The sequence below is a fragment of the Mesocricetus auratus genome, unplaced genomic scaffold (genome assembly GCF_017639785.1).
Source record: "Mesocricetus auratus isolate SY011 unplaced genomic scaffold, BCM_Maur_2.0 Super-Scaffold_6730, whole genome shotgun sequence".
NCBI classification, from domain to species: domain Eukaryota; kingdom Metazoa; phylum Chordata; class Mammalia; order Rodentia; family Cricetidae; genus Mesocricetus; species Mesocricetus auratus.
Window position 1 is genome coordinate 29,547,370 of NW_024429184.1, and position 12,533 is coordinate 29,559,902.

At 37.5% G+C, this 12,533-nt stretch overlaps 1 long non-coding RNA gene across 1 annotated transcript; it reads right to left on the reverse strand.

Annotated features, from left to right (window-relative positions):
- Positions 1 to 5,415: 5,415 nt before the first annotated feature.
- On the reverse strand, positions 5,416 to 7,998 carry LOC121138947. The gene is made up of 3 exons (XR_005875810.1): positions 7,932 to 7,998; positions 6,422 to 6,514; positions 5,416 to 5,929 (listed from the first exon to the last, which is right to left on the reverse strand). It is a non-coding gene; the product is annotated as an uncharacterized LOC121138947 (long non-coding RNA).
- Positions 7,999 to 12,533: the final 4,535 nt, after the last annotated feature.

Consider the following 12,533-nt stretch of genomic DNA (forward strand, 5'->3'; position numbering starts at 1 on the left):
TGCAAGTGCACTTTCTAAATGCTTTCCTGAGCAGATCTTGGAACAATTGTAACTTTATCAAATTGTAAATCTAAGTCACATGCGGGTTACCCTTGTAACAGAATGTAAATCACGTACATGTTACCCTTGTAACAGATGAAGGCTGGTAGAATGTTATGGCCCAGATCTGGTGATGGGTACAGTGATGGAGAGGCGCTATGTCAATGGGGGTCCTGGGAATGGTGGCAATGGCGGTAGGCATTCTGGCTTTATGCCGGGCTCAAACGTGCTTTGTTCCAGAGGCAAGAGATCCGTAACCAAGTATTGCTTAGCCTAGCCCATGGCAATCCCGATAGCCATGAAGGTTGGTTACAGATGATTTAAAGTTGGGGTGCTCTGATGACGGGCAACTTGTGGGGAAGACCCCTCCCGCCTAAGACAGGGGTTCAAGGTCCCCCAAGGACGGGAAAGGGAGGGTGACCCTACTTGACCTAAGCCAGGAGTGCCTCATTTAAAAATAAAAAGGGGTGAATTGTGGGAACACCAGACCTTGAGCAGAGACCCACTTCCCCTTCTGCCTGGGAGTAGGCAGCTGTAAGACATGTTTACTAAAAACAATACAATGCCCGGGGGCATTAAGTTCCTGGAAAAGGCCTGCCCACAGAAACCACCCTGACCTCGACCTTGTCCAAAGACTAACCGCCCCTTCTGCCACGCCCAGATCAGTTTCTGGGGTCAGAGGAGAACCAGCCAGGGGAGAGGAGAGAGCAGAAGCTTCTCTGGTGGGAGCCTTTCTTAGGAAGTTTTCTTGAACCTTTTTGGAGCCTGCTTAAAGTTTTCTTTACATTGTTGAATGAGTCTCTGTGTTGTCAATCCCTGACACCCTCCGCACGTTCTCAGACACAGGCAGCGCAGCAGACGCGACAGAATGCTAGTTAATATGATAAAATAATCAAATTTTGGAAACAAACTGGACACTACTATAAAAATGCAATGATAGCTCATACAGTATATTATGTATCTTTGTTAAGGACATAGCAAGAGGATGTGACCTTTATTTACAAAAACTTTCTGAACTACAAAAAACTAAAAATTTGTAGTAAGACCATTAATGTCAAGAAAGTTGCCAAAAGACATTTGAGAACATCCTGGGTTTTTTTTTCTTTCCTTCTCAATATCCTCTGGAATAGGAGAATTGCCAGTTTGAGGTTATAGGTATAACTTCTGTAATGACAATTTGTGTCTAAAAATTTCTTTCAGATGTAGAAATAAACCAGAATAAAGTATTTCAGACACATTTTTGACATAAGCTAAATGTAAGCCTAGAATAATTTCCTAAATGTCACAAGACAGGGAAAAATTAGTTGGAATACTGAGCTGCTTTTAAGCTTAGCTGGTATTTTCTTGTATCTGCTTAAAAAAATCACCCATGCTAGCTTACAGAACACATTAAATCAAAAGGCTTTTACACCATGGTTAATGTCCTGGCTTTTATGATCTTTGCAAGCCTTGATATTGCAGCACATATTTTACACTTGTAACTCTGCTTCAGGATTTCTTGAAGACTAACATACAATATGCTGAATTAATAATGCTTATAAGTATAATATATATGAGGGGAGTTTGGAAAAATCTTGATGAAAGGTGATATGTATTTATGAGGTGCCAGATGTTTGCTTTTAAAAGTAATTTTTATTAACTCACACTAGTGAGATTTGCATTGAAGTGGTCTCTTTGTGGTAGTATATTGTTTGAATTATGTTCTGTGAGACCTGGGCACAATAGGTTGAATAAAAAATCTGTACCTGTCTAAACTTTATGTATTTTTAAAATTGGGCCATTGGGCTCCTTTTCTAACACAGGTGCTGTGGATTAGATGAAAAGCAATAAAAAGAGTTATATATTTCATATGCAAGTACAGGTGTTTAAGTGTACTGATTATTATTTTAAATATTTTTATTATGATGGCAATCATGATATCATATGCTTAAAGATCATGTTTCTTCCAAGGTGTTCGGGAACACATGTCAGTCATCAATTATTTAACAGTTCATTATGTCCCCTGCAGATATTATTGCCCCATTTTACAGAGGAGGTACCTCTTGACCAAATGTTTGTTCTTTAAATGTCACCAGGATATTTTCAAGTGATCTTTTTTTTAATGTTTTTTTCCTCCAGACTTATACACTTGTGTCCAACTGGGATTTTTCTGTTGCAGTTAACCAGCAAGATGACCATTCTTCTGGTCATGAACTGCTGTGACCCAAATGCTCGACAACTATCAGGTCTGTCCAAATGCAAAGTAGAGTGAAAAGGTGACAAAGTTTACTTATCACTTAATGTTTATGACATGTTATAAAGCATATAACCTCTACAAGTATCTGGTGTAGAGCTTCCTCTACCAAACCTCTGTTGGTCTGTTCTGCTCTATAATGCATATTGTGCTCTAAAACTCTCACTTGCTGTTTGAGCTTACTGAGAGCTACCTGCAGAAGTAGCCTCCCCTCCTTGTCCCCTTCCTATGTAGACATGTCTATGACAAATTTTCTTTAATAACCCCAGGAATGCACTGCCAACTTAATTCTTATAGGAGGAAATAGTACAATTAAACATCCTACAGACAAAGACATTTTACCTTGTAGAAAACACAGAAGATAAAAGATTCCCAAACTTGGCTAATGGCCTCAACAAGGCATCCCAAGTTTAATTTTTACAGATTATTTTGTACACCTGGTTGAAGATGTTTATTTATCATCTGTCTGTCTGTATATCTATCATCTATCTATCTATCTATCTTCTAGCTATTATCTATCATCTGTCATCTATCTATTCACCTTTTAACTTTGTTTTTCTATAGACTCAATAAATGTACTCATTCAAAAACCAAAGTGTGCTTATTGCAGCTCATTCTCTGAACCATGCAGAACATACTCCTCATGTGTTTCCTTGTAGTCAAGGTTATTCATATCTTTCCACATCTCAAAATTTGTTAATTTCTTCGTCTAAACTCCAAGGAAACTGAAACCTTTAGACTAAATCACAATGTCTGAGAATGAATTTCTCAGGATGCAAAATTTCATTTCTCTTATGAAAACATCACCATCACTTGCCAGAATGAGTTCCATCTTGTGTCCAGAACAACAATTTTCAAATAATAGTAACACTTTACCCCATTTTATTTTGCCTTCAGTGACAGAGTGCCGATGACTGAAACAGCCTAAATACAAGAACATGAGTCACTTGTCTTTTCCCTAAATGAGGTGAACACATGTTCTTCTCTTCTTGTTTTGTTTTCTGTGACCCTGAAACTCCCAGCAAAGGACAAATTCTGAAGCTCATACTCACTTTGTGGCATGGATATGCTGAGTTTCATGTTTAATCATCTTATTTATTCAGTCAGATACTGATAGATTTAACAAAACTTTACCTGGATATCTTTGTGAGTGATAGTTATGAAGAAAAAAAAAAGACAGCACAAAACCCAAAAAACACATCAGGCACAAAAGACATAAGTACATCCAGCTGAATTTGGGTTTCATTTGTTTGTTTGTTTGTTTGTTTGTTTGTTTGTCAAGGCAGGCTGACCACTCTGCCTTGGACACCCAATAAGGGTGTTGATCCCTGGGAGACACTAACTCTCTTTTTCTCAACAGTCACTAGTGTAGTATAGTTCATTGCCTAGGTGTGGGATTCCATGAAGTTTTCTCTCTACCACATTTGTATGTCCATTGATATTGTCATTGCTCTAATCTTGTTTGTGTAATCATTTCTGCAAGAGGCTGTTTCATAGCTGACTTACTGGTATTCTGGCTCTTATTTCTGTGCTCATTTGGGAGATATTTCCTGAGTCATGGAAACAGGAGGTGAGATGTAAATGTATCCATTGGGGATAGGCTATATAAGAATGTGACAATATTAAAAGAATGAAAGAAAAGAAAAAAGAGATATCCACTTGAGGGGGATGGAGGAGTTGGAGGGAGAAAGAGGAGGGGGGAAAGTCATACAGTTCTGTTTCATTTGAAATCACATTTAAGATAAAGACAACTTAGGCAAGATTCCTGCCTCCAATCATTTTACACTTTAAGTAACTGAACTGCACCATATACTTTAGATAAACAAATCCCAAACGATTGTGAAGATGAAAATGTCCTTTTGTAAAGGATTCTAATTTCATCTGGAGATGAGCTTTTCTCTACTGGACAGTACATCAATCTGACTGTAGCAAAGCTTGGGTACCATTGGTCAATTGATAGCTTTCTCTTTATCTCACTTTGAGCCACACCCTTCTCTCTAAAAAGCAAAAATGATGCCTTTTAGCAATGTTTCTGCCCCTGCAATGACTCACAGGACTGCTTGCTTAGCTCAGCAAGGGAACAATCGCTACAGGAGTGAGGGCTGCTGCTGCATCTGTAAATTCCCTACCTATAAAGAGCTCTCTGAAAAAAATCAGCTTAAAGTGAACAATGACTATGTACAATGTGAAAATAAAGACAACTTTTTATTGAAATGTATTGGTATGTACTTGAGTGAGGAAGGCTTTGACACAGTGCTTAGAAGTCACATGGTTAATGGTGGCATTGTTTTCCTCCTACAAGTGCTATTGTCGATTTTGTAGAGATAGATGGAACTTCGTCTGTGTCTGTTAACTACAAATGTATTTATTTTATAATTTTGCACTGTTATGAAATTTCATATTTTGTTTTGATTAATGAATTTGAAAGAGAATAGATAGTGAGAAATGGAAGTTCCTTACTTTGTAAAGGTCAGAGGTTAGAATGAATTATCAACAATTGTGATTTATTTTTATTTTGTGCTGTGAATAACTTTTTGAATCTTTTTATGTCAAAAATAGTTTTGCTCTCTCATCCTTCTATACAGTTCGATGTTCCTGAAACATTAAGATTTGGAGAAAGCTTTAAAATCCTCTTCTGATAGCTTCTACCTAACACAGAAATACCTTTGAAATAGTGGACCAATGCTTGTCTTTGGCACTCAAAGATTAAAAACCTTGTGTCTGTTTCCTTTTCCTATCATGTGAGCCTATGTGAATTAAATTCCAGATCAGGCTTGGAGGTGGCAAGTGCCTTTACTCAGGTTTTGAGTCTTTTTGCTGCAGGATTTAGAGGCTTGGGGGGCAGTAAGGAATTTTCTTTAAGGAAGATTTCCTGAAATATGCCTTTTAATCTTGTACGTCAATGTTCACTTTTTACATAGTGAAGAGGGAAATAATTTTCTCTCCACTTCTTTTTCTCTTTTCTATAATGAATCAACCAATCAAACGAACAAGCAAACCTCTTTTGTCAAGAAAAGAACATATTACGCAGAAGGGGAAACCACAGATAAGCAATCATAAACATGTTACGAGTTAAAAACCCTGGCTACACATGTGACAGCAGCAAATTTGTGAGTTAGTAAAAGAAATCAGAATATGGTGAGTTTGGGTTCTGCTCTGTTGGCCTGCCTTCCTCCCTCCCTGCCTCCCTGCTTCCCTCCCTCCTCCCTCTCTCTCTCCTTCCCTTCCTTCTTTTGTTCCTTTATTTCTGTGAAAGTTCTGAGAAATAGTTTCACTGTATAATTCAGTCCCACCAATGACTGAATTCTATCCCAGGGTGGAATCAATCTAAAGTCAATCTTCCTGCTACAGTCTTCTGAGTAGCAAGGTGACAAATGTGAGCCACCACACCTGGCTCTTTGTTTCTGGGGTTGAGAAGTGGTCAAAAGAGTGACACACCTGGCTCTATTTTTCTCGGGTTGGGTGGTAGTCAGATGAGTGATGAGCATCAGAGAGACTGATCAGACACACTGCTCACAGTTTCATCAAACTTCCTTTCCAGTTGTACATGGATTTCTTTGTGTTACTTCTCCTTTTCTTATGCCAGTTTGTCTGCATTCCAGTCACTGTTGCGAAATCCATTCTCTTTGAATGTAGGCTGGACCTGGAAATCTGTTCCTAAGAAAGAGAGCCCTATATGAGTGTTGAGATCTTGCTTCCCTGGTTAGTTTCAAAAGACTGTAGCTTCTTCTCTGGAGCAGCATCTCCCTGCTGTGTTACCAACTTGCAAACTCCCATGAAGTAATCTGGAAATCTGGAGAGGCACTTGTATGACCAACTTCCAGAAGCCTCTAACCTGTCCCCATTCCAACAGGCAACAAAGAACTAAGCTGGTGAGAGGCTATGTGAGGTTGGAAGGCAAGCTTTTCTTAGTTCTGAGATGACTATATCCCAGATGACACATGGATTACAGTCTGCCCAAGAGCCTCAAATAAAAGACTGGCTAAGCCAGGCCTGCATTCCTAAGCCTAGAAAATGAGACAGTAAATGCCTATTGTTTTAAGCTGCTAACCTTTGTTGTAAATTGCTGTGCAGCAGATGATGATTAATACAAAGGTACCTGCAGGACATTTTTGATGTTTTAAATGTAAATGCCAAGTTAGCACTTACCTCTTGGATAGCTGAAAGAGATTAGCCTGATGCCAAGGGTGGGCAGACCATGTAAGAAAGATGTACAAACTCTGTGAGAAGGCACAGTGACACCTACAAAGTTAGAGTAATTACAAATGTTGAGATTGGGCATTGGGTTTTTTTTTTGTTCTGGTATGTATACAGTCACATAGCCTATTCATGATTAACAATAAAATACAGAACTCCATCATGTGGAGTGAGGTATTATCAACATAAGGGAGAATACTGCTGTTTCCCCAAAGTCTACTCTTTATAATGTCTGATGAGTGTTTCATAGATGCAAAACATGTGCAAGGCTGAAATATTCAAACTCTTCTTTAAGCTGGCTGAGAGGTCGTAAATTAGAACTCTAACTGGGCCTTCAACAATTAAGATAGAGGTTAGCCCTTTGTTCGATGTATGTGTGACACTATCTTTCAAGTGAACACTTCATTCCAAATACCTAAACTTCCAAAGTAAATCATTGACAGTGTAGCCAAAGTGTGAAAACAGAATCAATAGCACAAACAGGTAAAGTACTGCCAATCAAAGTAATTGTTGTTGGTCTACCTACTCCAAAAAACAAGTCACTTCTTCCTTACTGTGAACAAAATTCACTGTTTTTCTGATTTTATGGTTTTTTTTTTTTGATTTTTGAGGCAGGGTTTCTCCGAGGCTTTTGGAGGCTGTCCTGGAACTAGCTCTTCTAGACCAGGCTGGCCTCGAACTCACAAGTGCTGGGATTAAAGGCGTGTGCCACCAACGCCTGGCTACTGATTTTATGTTTTTTTTTTAAACATTCACTATGTAATATGATCAGACTTTCTTCTTTGGAAAACCATGAATGTTAAGGGAATTACATAAAATATCTTTTTTTGAGACACTAGACACAAATCATTATGGACTGCCAGTCCTATATTCAGGAAGAGAGAAGTTTGGGCAGAGGCTATCTATGTGGAGCTGTCTTTCTCTGTGGGCTGAGGTATCAAGAGATTCTTTTTATTGTAATCTGCTGAAGAACTTGTGATAAATTTGCCCTGTCTAGAACCAGAAACTCAAGGACTTTAATAAACCCTGATCCTTTGAAATTATGTTTCCAAATTAAATACATTATAAAAGACAAGGCAAACCAGAGATAAGAAACAAATGTCTTGACTTTTATAGGAAGCAAAACTTATTCAAACCAGAATCCCAGGAACTTTATAAAGGTAATCAGAACTTTCTAGAACCTCTGGTTGTTGGCTTAAACAAAATACAAATCTTCAGTTTCAAATGTAGGTAAGATGGAATAGTTCACTGTACTCCAAAACACTTAGCAAACCTGGGCCAATTACATTATCATTGAAGTTGCCAAACTGTTTTGTAAGCATAAGGCCTAAAGGGAACAGGATTCCAACAATGAGAGTCTCTATAGATGATAGCTGAGGGTCTGAGTCATTCCTGAAGTATTTGTTGGTTTGACTTGACAAAAAAACTAAGATACCAGACAGCCTGCACATAGGACAATTACCTGCAGTCAGAGTTACAAGCAGAGGCATTGAGGAGTATGGACTAAATTGATATAACTGAATATTTGGAGCAGCGGTGGGTTCCGCCTCAGTGTGTTCCAAGATTCTGAAATAGAAGGGTGTTAGAGACCAAATAATGGAGACTAGAAACAGAAGTGCCCAAATATTCAGGGTTACCCTGTGTTCTATGGTTAGAAGAGTAATTATTTTAAATGAATCAATTATGTTCTAAAGAAGTGATACAAATTAAACCAGAGCCTTGAAATATATTTACAACAATGAAATAGATTAGAAAAAAATTGTAACACAAAGTATTAAATCTGAAAACAGTCTAGAATTGGGAAACTTATATAATCATGTGTTGAAATCCAACATCTATGGTAAAGTTTTATTAACAGTACTATTAATATGAGAAACTAGACATTTATTTCCTACATTTTAACCAGTTTACCAATAAACATATATTCACTGGAAATGATAAGCACCAAGGTCATAGACATACTGATCCCTTCCAAAGTTTCCCAGAATTCCTTTGTTTTGTGTGTGTGTGTGTGTGTGTATTTAGAGAGAACAGCATCAGACCTACTATTTCAATAGTTTTAAGTCCATAATATGTGTTGATTATAATCATTCTTTTGTACCATAGAAGTTAGAACTGAACTATATTTTTTACACTAATTATAGTAAGAACTGGACTCAAAACATTTGGTGAAATGAAATAAAATTAGAAACTCAGTAATGCTCATATTACTGTCACCTGATTTATGACATAGGCAAGAACACAATCCAAGGGGACAAAGATGATCTTTTCATTAAATTATTTTGTGCTAACTATTCATGTGGGGAAAATAAAGTTTGGCTCTTATGCTATATTTGTAAAAACCAATACCTTCTGAGTTGTAGATCTATAAATGGAAAGTAAAACCATATACTTTCTAGTATGAGGACATATCACATTTTGTGAAGAGGAAATGGGTTTTTGTTTGTTTTGTTTTGTTTTTCACATTAGTACCAAGAATTCTAACTCTGAGCAATACACAGCTCATATTAAACTTAAAGTGACTTTGTTTTCAAATGACATCATGGAAAGAATTTAAAATTGAGTACTTTACAATCAATGATAATTTCCAAGCACATGTCTTTGAGAGGTTATAGATGCAGAATTTATAAAGGACTATAACACATCAATAAGTAGTGAAACACATTCTCAGAGAACTTGAGAGGGCTCTGTAATGAAGACAATGAATACTCAACTCTATCGGTGACCTAGAAATATAGTTTAAACCCACACTCAAACATAGCTCTTCATGGATGAGGGCCAAACTTTTAAAAAAGAAAATGACAAAAAATGGACACAGTGAAACTCAAATGTACTACTGCTCTACTTGTCTTGATTTCCTGACATGACAATGTCTGCTTTTATACTAATTTGAAATGCAAGATCATAAGATGAAAGAGGCATATTGGAATTTTCAGAATTCATAGGAGCTCCAAGTAGAAGCTATATAATAATATAAATCTATAGATATAATGGAGAAAAAGAGTATAAACACAACATAATATAAACCATGTTTCTGGGTTCAGGCAGTAGTAAGAAAAAGAAAATAGAAAAGTAATAGAAATATCCATGATCAAATAGGAAAAGAAATTGTCTTTGGGAAAGAGCAGGAATCAAGAGATGGTTGAAGGAGGTGTCAAAAAGGAAATTAGGTTACAATGTATTAGTTATATGTTGCTTCATAAGAAAAGAATTCAGTTTTTTAAAGTAATAAATGCCTATTCAAACATTTTTTCTGGATCAGGACCCAGAAGGCTGAAATTAAGGCATCAGACTGGGTAACTTTCTACTAAGGCTAAACCATCTTACAACAAGCTCCTTACAGGCCTCAAAAAAATCCTCTCCTTTTGTGCAGGCTAGATGGCTCAGAGAGTAGTGGTGACTGTGAAGCAGCCCTCCCAGGCATGGCTAACTGTGCTGTCCTACAGCTGGACACAATCAATAACTTTTCTATGCTTCTTGTTTCTTGGTATCTGTTTACCACCAGCTCTACTGAACCCACTCATAGTCACACAGATTCTACGAGTGAGTGCTGCATGGCCCACAAGCTAGGGTTTGGCTGAGTTAAGGCTGCTAGGGATGGGTTGTACTGAGTTATGACTGACAGGTGCCAGGTATGCTGGAAAGGATGCCCTCCTCTCTGCTCTGTCTCTGCAAAAGTTTTGTTTTGCCTGGACCCCAAACCTCTGCTCATTTACAGATGTTGCCAATACACCCAGGCAACAGAAATTCTTCCCTCTTCAGGATCTCACCTTTTTAGCCTCAATCTTACCTCCCGTGGTATTCAAATATCCTGTTTTTATTTCTAGATTCTCACTGGATGATATTTTGAGAAAGGGACCCCTATAGTTTTTTAAGAAAATGGTGAATTTAAACTCTGTACATTCCCAGTTTGTAAGTAGGATAAAACAAACTACTTTTTGTATCTGCCTTTTAACTGGTGGAAAGAGATAGAGGGATTCTCGTTCAGAGGAATTCAGAACACATGGAAGATAAAATTAACTACTAGACATATGTGCAGACCTATATCTAGATAGATACTTACAAGGGGATTCAAGATACCTGCTTTAGGATAAGAGAATGACTAACATTACCTGGTCTAGCTTGGCAACTCAAAGCACAAAGTATCCTATGCCTCCTTTGTCTCTTTCCTTTGCTTATTTCCTTTTGGATACATAAGCAGACACAGAACACAAATTTTAGCCTCACTATAAGTTCAATGGCAAAATTCTTTGGTCTAAAATGACATAGAAAGTTATTTCCATCAATGCCATTTCTTACACTTTTTTATTTAGCTGTGGAATGGGAACGGATATGGTTTTATGGGTGTTTGACTGGTCTCATGTTTTTGTCTTACATGCTATTTGCCCTGTTTTGTTTCTCCCTATTGTATGAAATGATGATTTATCAAGTTGTCCATTGCCCTAGGAGACTACTTTGCAAACAGCTTTGGACTTTTGAATGAGAAAAATGCCTATAGCTCCTGGGTAGACACAGAAACCACATCATCTGTCAGGTACTACTCATCCAGCACAGACTAATATATAGGGTAATCCTTGGAATAGAAAGGGAGCTACCATATAATTTTGTTGGAGAGAATTGCAACAGTGGAGCACGTGAACATGTTAAAAATCACACCAGGGAAAACAGTCCCAAAGACTTACTAACCACAACAGATCAAGGAAAGATCTTGTAGGTGTGAAGGATTAAGGATTCACTGACTAGACAGAATCCCCTGATATTGATGAAGCCTACTGTACTACAGGACTACCCATCTATATGTCCATCTAGACCTGAACATGACACACTGTTTCCTGCTCCTACCTCATTTCCTGCCCCATTCCCCATTCTGCCTTTTACTTATCAGCCTAGCTCTACAGCTTTTTGCCCATATACCTGACTCCACCAACAGCTCCTTCCTGCCATTGGTCTAGCATGTTATCTCTTTCTCAAATCAGTTCTGAAATCTCTGGAACTCTCTACAGTAGTCATTATAACCTACATCAATTTTGTAACTCACATATACATTCATAGACATATAGATATACAATGTGTGATGTGAGAGTTAGGAATTAAGATTGAACTAAAGAACTTAAATTTGCCTCAGTCAAACTACTGATGTGGCATATTTTATGATAAATTCTTGCAGCAAACTTTCTAAACATTGTGACTTTATTATTATCCAAAAATTTCTGACATTGTAGAAAGATACAATGGCCCTTGTCTATATTTTTGCATAGCATGCTAATGACAGGTCTATTAGTGACCAGATGAGACTCTGGATTTGTAATGTATGTTTTTTCCTAGTTTGGGTATGACAATGTGTCATTAGTCATGGAAGCCATGGAGGATTGACCCCTTTCTTATAATTAACTTTGGAACCTATTTCCTGTTTTCCTGGGGACACAGGAAAGGGAATCATCAACAACTGTTGCTCTTATCAATTAAAACTTATGAAAGAAACGATGGAAGAGCATTTAGGACTTTGTTGTGCTCTTTCTGTTGGACAAAAGAATGGGTTATCATTGGTCCTTAGTGGAGGTGTCATGACATTATAAGAGGCCCAAAAGATTAAATACTATTGTTTCTTCCTTTAAGAGTTAATTCAAATAGACCTGTCAATCAACTGTCCAGGAGATTGTCCCTAAGGAAACCTGATTCACCTGAAAACATCAATGAGCTCAACACAGTTATTTACAGACCTTTGATGTTAAGCCTGCCTGATTTATAGGCTCTAACTAAAAAAGCAAACCCACCCATTTTTGGATGCAGGCCAAAATCTTAAGCATACTTTCCCTGACACTCTGGGTTTTCTCACTGTTTCTCTAAAGATTCTTTATTTTTCTACATTTGTTTGAAGATATCAGTTGTTGACCCTATCTCAAAAGTATGTGTCTCTCTCTGTTCCTGTTTCTCATCTATCTCCTTCTAGTGACCAAATCCATTTTTAAATTCTTTTATTAATGAGCCTAAGGTTTCACAAAGGGTAATCCAAAATTTCCTGTAGCCATACTTTTAGTGGTTCAGTTCATTACAAAATTGGAAT